This window comes from Emys orbicularis, chromosome 14 (genome assembly GCF_028017835.1).
Source record: "Emys orbicularis isolate rEmyOrb1 chromosome 14, rEmyOrb1.hap1, whole genome shotgun sequence".
Taxonomy (NCBI): Eukaryota; Metazoa; Chordata; order Testudines; family Emydidae; genus Emys; species Emys orbicularis.
This window is the reverse complement of record NC_088696.1, coordinates 23,330,498-23,340,134: the sequence shown is the minus strand read 5'-3', so window position 1 is coordinate 23,340,134 and position 9,637 is coordinate 23,330,498.

The following is a 9,637-nucleotide window of genomic DNA, read 5'->3' as shown; positions in this document are numbered from 1 at the left end:
GAAAGGGTGGTTATATCCCTACCCTATTTGGGGTGCGGCTAGAGGTTATCAGAAAGGGTTCAAAGGAGAAAACAGAACTCTCGGACTGGGTTCTGAGCTTGATAAAGGTTCATATAGAAACCAGGGATGGATTTAAACATGGTTACCTTAACAAAGAGTTTATCCTTGCATTTTGGCAGCAGTGTAATGTCCTGCTGCCTTGTCATATGGACACACTATAGCACAGTCAGAGAGAAGGGTCAGCACAAATCCTTCTCTTTTGGAACCTCAGTCATGGTGCCAATACCTCCCAGAACAACATCTAGAAACCATAAGTCAAATGTTATTTCCCACCAGATGCTTCCCTTATTTTTTTTCTTTATTAGCGATTAACCAGAAACAAAACCAAGATCCTCTCACCCACTGAACTTTCAGGCAGTTTGGATCCTAGATAAAACCTGTGATAGAGAGCTAGGAGCTGGCACTCTGATCACTCTGGCACTAATTGGCTCCCCCAGAGAAGTCTGATTGGGAATGAAAGATAATTAATTCGCTCATCAGAATGGCAGGCTGAGGGAGTTAAAGGATTGATTAGCCCATCAGCTGAGGACTGATCAAAAAGGCATAGGAAGGACTTATAAAGCAGAGGAAGAGGGATAGTTGAGTATGCAGTCAGAGAGGTCTCCAGGAAGGGAGAAATCTTCTCCACTTGGGCCTTAGGAAAAGGGCTGAGGATAGAAGGAATGTTGTACATAGTATTGCTGAACAAAACTGTAGGCGGGAGCATAAATAAAAAGCACAACCTGGATAGCCAACCAGGAGGGTCTGAGCAGGTTTCTGTAGTGCAAGAAGGCAGAAGCGCCCGTCTCTATTCTTCACTTCACTTCTAAATGCATCTGCTTTTCTATTTATTTATATGCATCTGGTGCAAAGAGTCTTTTGTCTATCACAAGAATGTCTTTATTAAGTCAGTTTCTGCCCTTGTAGTATTCCTAGTTCCGCTGCATAGTATGCTTTAGTCTATGTGTATATACAAGGCAGGGGTGAGAGGCAAAGGGAAAGAACAGGAAGCTGGGATAAAGCTAAACTATAAGAGGGCACTTTTGGGGGTGGGGAAATCTTTCCCTGTGCCTAACATTAACACAGACTCCATCTGGAGACATGGCCAATCACTGAGCCTCTTTGCCTCAGTTTCCCCATTTGTAACATGGGAATGGTAATACTTATCATGCCTATCTCAGACCTCATAGGGGTGTGGTTCTGGGGATGAATTAGATGTTGTTTGTGATGCACTAGAATGGTGCTAATTATACCCCACAGTGCCACACAAACCTGTTATCTCACTACGCACAGCAAGCTGATTAGCACACACAAATGGGGGGAAGGGAGGTTGCATTCACAATTTTTAAACTGTTGGTTAAGGATTGAGAGATTGTAAACAATGGGCCACTGACTTTGACCCACTGAGTATGCTAACGAAGGGGATTCTGCACCCTTCTGAAATTTCCTCAGTCTAACATTTTGCGTATGCCCTTGATTTTGTTTTTGCAAGGTTGGATCCTGGTTTCAAAAACAATGAAATCCTTTCAACAGAACACATCGTTTGGAGCAGGAACACACGATAATCTAGCATCCCAATCAAGTGAATGGCATCTCTGTCCCATTCATTTCAATGGGAGTTTTGTCCTTTGGGAAAAAAGAAATCCTGTGAAATGCAGTGGCTCGCTGCCCATAGGCTCGACTTTGTGGAACTATGCATTTCCCCCCCCCACAGAATTTGTGGGGAGAGGAGGGGGAAGGTTAAGTGGAGAAGGGTGGGGACTCATCTCAGCCGAAAGCAGCAAAGTCACTTTTTTGATGGCTTGAACACAAATCCATTTTTAATCATACCAAAACGATTCCCCTCACACATCTCTGCCCATCTAGAGAGGTTCCACAAAGAGAGCCTCACACTCCCCACAGCTTTACCAGCACTTCTGCAACTTCAAACTGTAAGCAAATAAACGGAGGTTGGGTCACCCGAGGTGAAAGGTTATCAAATTTGTACGGAGGAACATGTGTTTCCAGTTAGCTGCCTGGTTAAAGGAGGAAAAGATTTTATCCTTTACTCTCTAACATTTTGCTGGAGACCCCTCTGCTCTGGCCTGTGCTTCAGCTGCTACCTCTGTTTTCTGTACGTGATGCAGATTGTACATAGGATGAAAGGCAGTGACAACTGTTCACTGAATGTGAGTAAAGCATAGGGGAGGAAGGAAGTCATCTATAATGAGGACTGGGATATTTCAATGACCCAAAGGCATCAATCTAAAATAGCATATAGAGGAGAGGAGTGGTAGCACTGTCAGCTGAAGAATAATCTGAGATAAGTATTTAATAGCTCTGTCTGGGCTAGAACAAGTGAGTGTCTGAAAGTTGCTTGTTGAGAGAAGAAGTCAGGAATATGAATAGGGCGAAGTGACAATGTTTTCAAGCTTGTATTGACTGAGCATAGATTTATCAATAGAAGATTCTGAACTATTCATCATGTTGGAGCGACATGATTGAGGTGGTTAGACCCAATGTGTGTCCCTTTTTTCAATTAACTTTTTTGGTAAATGAGTTTTCTCCCCAAGGTAAATGTTTCAAAGGGTCAAATCATCCCTCTAATTCGGAGAGGGAAAGGGGGCTGAGATTGGGAAAATTCCATAAGGTTCAATGTGCAGAATTTCCTGTAAGACATTGGGTAGATCCAGGGTAGCCATGAGAGGATGAGATCCCCCATACACATCTGCAGAGACAGGGGCTGTCTGCAGTAACAGCTGTTCTTAAACATAGCTCCAGTGGGTCTCCTTCCCCCAGGCACAATGTCTCCTGTAGATGCAAGGCAGCTATTGGGTACGTTTCCCTGCAGTGCTTCAATAACACCCGTGGAGGGGACCCAGAGAAACATAACACTCCAAACCAGATTTCTGCACTGGGCTCTACAGGGACAATGCAATGCAGCATAGATTGTCCTCTGCTCCATCCCCCAACCCCAGTGGAGAAGAATCGATGTTACAGAGACATGAGAGACCTAGCTGCAAGAAGACATCCCAGTCCAATGATTTGCCCTTTTCAAATCATCAGCAATACTAGTCTAAGAAACCTGTGTGCACAATCATCATGAATGCAAGGAAACAATTCAGATAGGAGACAGCTCAGCTGCAAGAACATAAGAGCTGTTATACTGGGTCAGACAATGGTCTATCTTGACCAGAATCTCGTCTCCAACAGGGGAAGTGCACAGAACAGGGAAATCATGTAGTGATACACCTGTCTTCCACTTCTAATTTCTGGTAGTCATTGGTTTAGCGTCACCCCAAGCATGGAGTTGCATCCCTGACCGTCTTGGCAAATAGCCAAGGATGGACCTATCCTCCAGGAACTTATCCAGTTCTCTTTCTAACCCAGTTATACTTTTGGCCAACACAACATCACATGGCAATGAGCTCCACAGGTTAGCTGTGTGCTGAGTGAAAATGTACTGCCTATTAATTTAGTCAGGTGATCCCTGGTTTTTGTATTGTGGGAAAGGGTAAATAACACTTCTCTGTTCACTTTTTTCCCCCCACACCATTCATGATTTTATTGACCTCTATCACATCCGCCATGAGTCGTCTCTTTTCTAAGCTGAACATCCCTAATTTTTTTTTTTAGTCTCGCCTCATGTGGAAGCCATTCCATAGCTGTCATCATCCTTGTTGCTCTTCTCTGAACCTTTTCTAGTTCCACCATATGCTTTTTGAGATGGGGCGGCCAGAACTGGACACAATAGTAGCCCTCCATTAATGTATATAGTGGCAATATGATATTTTCTGTCTGTTTTCTATTTCTTTTGGCCTTTCTTAATAGTCCCTAACATACTGTTAGTCTTTTTGACTGCTGAGGCATATTTAGCAGAAGCTTTCATAGAACCATCCACAGTGACACTAAGATCTCTTTCTTGGGTGGTAACAGCTAATAGAGAATTCATGACCAATGTGCATTATTTTACACTTACAACGGTTTAATTTCATCTGGCATTTTGTTGCCCAGTCATCCAGTTTTGTGTAATCCTTCTGTAAATCCTTGCAGTTTGCTTTGGACTTCACTATCTTGAATCATTTTGTTTCGTCTGCAAACTTTGCCTCTACACAGTTCACCCCCTTTTCCAGATCATTAATGAATATGTTGAATAACACAGGTCTTAGTACAGATCCTTGAGGGACCCGCTGTTCACCACTCTCCATTGTGAAAACTGACCATTTATTCCTACCCTTTGTTTCCTATCTTTTAGCCAGTTACTGATTCATGAGAGGCTCTTCCTTTTTATCCCATGACTACTTACTTGGCTTAAGAGCATTTGGTGATAGCCTTGACAAGGCTTTCTGAATGTCTAAGTACACTATATCCACTGGATCACCCTTGTCCATATGCTTGTTGACACCTGTAATGGGTTGGACCCCACTTCTGGGATGCCTCCTGATGCACTGGGATTTCACTGAGCCTCCCCTGCTCGATCAGCCTGGGCTCCCTCTCCCTGCTTTGCTGAATTAGGCTCTCCAGCCTTGTGTAGCGCGCGCACACTCACATACACACACGTAGGGCCACACCCCGCTGCAGACACAGACTGGAGTTAGCTCTGTGCGAGAGGACTCCCCCAGCACTCAAATGCACACCCCTTTTGGGAGATAAACCCAAAATAATACGGTCTTGAGCTGTATAGAAAAATCTGCACAGCGCAAGCTCACAAAAATCCGCTCTCTTCTTCATGTGAAGAGAGGTATGCACACTTCTTGCCCCCTGCAGTTAGAAATTACATAAACTGGGTCATATTATAAACAAGCAATAAGTTTATTAACTACAAAAGGTGAATTTTAAGTGAATATAAGAGATAACAGACAGAACAAAGCAGATTACTGACCAAATAAAACAGAATACGCAAACTAAGCTCAATATACTTAAGAAATAGGTTACAAATGTTAGTTTAGGCAGGTTGCAAAGTTTCTGTGGTTCAGAGTTCCAGTTATATTCCTTTTCAGCTGGACCCGTCTCAGTCTGGACTCCCCCCTTGCCTTCCCTTCAGGTGGCTTTTGAAGTCTTTCTTCTTGGGCAGATAGCCATGGAGAGGAGGAGTCCCATTTGCCTTCCTCCCCACCCTTAAATAGGATTTGCATAAGGCGGGAATCCTTTTTTTTCTCCCAGACTTGACTTCCCTTCTCTTCCAGTGGAAAGTTACAAGAAGCCCCAGGTAATGTTTAGTATCAGGTGACAAGACCCATGTCTCTGCAGGGCTGTGGCAGCACTGCTCACAGGCTGTCTCCAGCATCCACAGGAAGACTATGCTCTTTCACAGTCCATTGTCTCTGCTAATGTCCCATTAGCCCTGTCCTGCTTTTCCATTGTTATACCTGAAGCACTGGTTGGGGGTGACACCCAAAGTAACACATTTGAAATACAGATACATAGTTAATATTCCTAACTTAAGATACAGAAATGATACAGGCATACAGATTGGATAATCGCATTCAGTAAATCATAACCTTTCCAATGATATCTCACATGAGCCATCTTGCATAAAGTATATCTCAGTTGTCATATTCATATCATACGCATATTTTCATAAGGAATATGAAATGTAATGTAACAACACCCTCAAAGAATTCTAATAGTTTGGTGAAGCATGATTTCTCTTTATAAAAGCCATGTTGACTCTTCACCAACAAATCATGTTTATCTATGTGTCTGATAAGTCTATTTTTTACTACAGTTTCAACCAATTTGCCCGATACCAAAATTAGGCTCATCAGCCTGCAATTGCCAGGATCTCCTCTAGACCCTTTTTTACAAATCAATGTTACGTTATCTACTGTCCAGTTACCTGGTACAAGAGGCTGATTTCAGTGATATGTTAGGTACTATAGTTAGTAGTTTGGCAATTTCATATTTGAGTTCCTTCAGAACTCTTGGGTGAATACCATGTGGTCATGGTGATTTAGTACTGTTTAGTTTATCAATGTGTTCTAAAACCTCCACTATTGACACATAACCTCTGTCGTCTAGTGGCCCCACTGCCGGTTTGTCAGCCTTACTGCTTCTGATGTACTTAAAACAAAATTTTAGTTAGGTTTTGTGTTTTTAGCAAGTTGCTTCTCAAATTCTTTCTTGGCACTCCCTTATTATACATTATACATTTACATTCTACTTACCAGAGTTTGTAAATCTCCTTATTTTCCTCATTAGGTTTGGACTTCCAAATTTTAAAGGATACCTTTGTGCCTCTAATGGCACTCTAGTTCACCCATCTTATTATTTAGACTTCTAGCATTGGTATATAAGCATGTTTAAAAACTTGTCACTTTTTAGCTGTCTGCCATTACATGATGTAATTGAGTGGGACTTTTTTCATTTGACTCTTTCTCATCAGATCCTACCTGTATTTTATCATCTTCCATCTTCCATCCTCTCCTCCTTACTAGGACATAGAGGAGGATCTACTAATGGAGTTTCCCCAGTTCCTAATCTAAACCCCTCCTCCCTACACTATTGTCTCATCCACACATTGAGACTCTGCAGTTCTGCCTGTCTACCTGGCCCTGCACACGGAACTGGAACCATTTCAGAGAATGCTACCATAAAGGTCCTGGACTTCAAACTCTTACCTAGCAATCTAAATATGGCCTCCAGGACCTCTCTCCTATCCTTCCCTATGTCATTGGTACCTACATGTACCATGACCACCAGCTTCTCCCCAGCACTACACATAAGTCTATCTAGATGTCTCGAGAGATCTGCAACCTTTGCACCAGGCAGGCAAGTCACCATGCAGTTCTCCCGGTCATGGCAAACCCAGCTATCTGTTTCTAATGATTGAATCGCCCATTACTAATACCTGCCTCTTCCTAATAACTTGAGTTCCCTCCCCCCGGAGAGGTATCCAGTTTATTGCATTGAATGCAACATGTATGATTACCTGCCTCATGGGCAGGTGGGGTGTGTGTGTGTGCAGTGCAAGCAACTCACGGCCTTCAGAGACATTTCGGGCTAATGAGGCCAGAGTGGCTGAACTGGAGAAGCCAAGAGAGACAGAGGTACATAGAGGAATCTTGTAGGGTCATAGTAGAGCAGTCCTACCACCTGTCTAACAATCCCTGTGCTGTTAAGGAGAATTAAAGTCTCATGGCAGGAGAACATCAAGCTGGAGCAGAGGGAAACAGTCCAATAGTTGGGACCCACCTTCCAGATGCTGTCATGATATTTTCTCGCATTGTGGATATCCATCCAGGGCCAGAGACCAGTTATTGGCAAGAGACAGGCAATAATAGTGGGGGATTCAATTATTAGAATCCTCATTATTAGTTGGGTTTGTGGTGACTGGGAGAACTGAATGGTCAATTGCTTGTAGGGTGTGAAGGTTGCAGATCTCACAAAACATCTAGGTAGCCTTACAGGTAGTGTTGGAGAGGAGCTGGTGGTCTTGGTACATGCAAGTACAAATGACCTAGGGAAAGGTAGGAGAGGGGTCCTGGAGCCAGATTTAGGCTGCTAGGTAAGAAGTCCAGGACCTCCATTTTAGCATTCTCTGAAATGCTTCAAGTTCACATGCAAGGCCAGGAAGACAGATAAATAAGTGGATGAGATGATGGTTAGGGAGAAGGGATTTAAGTTTATTAGGAACTGAGGAATCTTTGGGGAAAGAAGGAGCCTATACAGGAGGGATGGGCTCCACCTTAACCAAAATGGACCCAAACTACTGGCATGTAACACTAAAAAGAGTGTAGACTTTTTTTTTTTTTTTTTTAAACTAAGGTCTGGGGGAAAGCTGACAGATGCAGAGGAGCACACGGTTTGGCCAGAGGCATCCAATAGGGATGAATTTAGTAAAGGAGGAACTCTATATCCTAGTATAGAGGATAGGAAAGAAGTTGGTAAAGTACAGGTAGGAGCTAATGAGGAACAGTCAAATATAAAAGAATCCCATTTAAACATAATACATGATGGCAAGTAACTAAATATTGAGAAAATGTATAAGTGCCTCAACTGTGTCCAATCAGGAATTGGGGGGATAGGGGGGAATCTGGGCCCACCCTCTACACTGGGTTCCAGCACAGGGCCCTGTGGATAACAGCTGTCTACAATGTCCCCTGTATCAGCTGCGTGACAGCAACAACTCCCTGGGCTACTTCCCCATGGCCTTCCCCAGCACCTTCTTTATCCTCACCGCAGGATCTTCCTCCTGAAGCCAGATCCCGCTTGAACTCTTCACTCCTCAAGCAGCACACCTTCTCACTCCCTGCTCCTTGCACCCCCCCCCCCCTACTAACTGATGGGAGATCCTTTTTAAACCAGGTGTCCTGATTAGCCTGCCTGCCATAATTGATTCTAGAAAGTTCTTAATTGGCTCCAGGTGTCTTGATTAGCTTGCCTGTCTTAATTGGTTCTAGCAGGTTCCTGATTGCTCTAGGGCAGCCCCTGCTCTGGTCACCCAGGGAACAGAAAATTGTTCATCCCGTGGCCAGTATATTTGCCTTCGACCAGACTCCTGTACCCCAGTGGTCTGGGTCTGTCACAATTGATTTAACTACAGAAAGTAAGTACTATTAACCAATTTTGTAAGTTTCACAATTGCAATGCTTATAGTGTCACATCAACTCCTTGAACCCCATTTACATTAGTTGCCCAATTTTCCCCAGTAGCCACCTAAATTATAGGGGATATTGAACTTCTATGCATGGGCCCTTACCTGCACAAACAGGTAATTGTGTACCTATTATCTGCTCACAAGCAAATGTGAGATTTGTGTGTGAAATCCAGGTGATTACAGGGCTGTGTATAGTTGAAGCCAGATTTTCACATATTCTCTTTGTCTAAAGTTTCTTCAAACAGTTTGGCTCATTATTTGTGTCCATTCTATGCTCTGAAGAAAGTGCAGTATCTATGCAAGAACAAATCCAACAAGAAAGAGGCCACTGACATTTTAAAAGGGCAAATCGAAAACAATCAGCACACAACAAAATGCTCCAGTGTAGGCTGAGGTAGTACTTTCGGATACTATAATGAAGCTAACAAGTACTGTAATGTTTTAATGTAAATTAACACAAGATAATCTCTTCACATATTTAAGTGATGCACTTCAAATTAATTAATACATATTTAATATAAGTCTTCTTGAACAGCTGTTATTCACTTCTAGAGTTTCTACACATAACACTGGCTGCTTTGTTCTACAGTAAAGTTATTCATGCTCTGCAGTACTCTGCGAACTTGTGTAAAATTGAGCATTCTTCCCAAAAGACACAGCCTTCCTGATAACTTCATATTTTTACATTAAATATTCAAGCATTTTCTAAACAAAAAGGTCAAATTCTATTTACAGCATCTGTGTGCAACAGACAAGCAGATGCTTAATGCTGCTAGACAAATACTTTCAGCAGAAAGAATGATAAAGAATTGGCGATCAATCACCCTCTCTGGCTTTAAAATTAGCTTTTCTTTGACAAGGGTCCCTAAATCCTGCAGTTACATTTTTATATAATAATTTAGGGCCAAATTATGGCCTTGGTCCTCTTTTAAGAACCATACACTGGGGTGTGGAGCTGTAGTATCATTGAGTGGAAATTCTCTGTCTGAGACATTCAGTGCATATTCGGAGCATTGCACA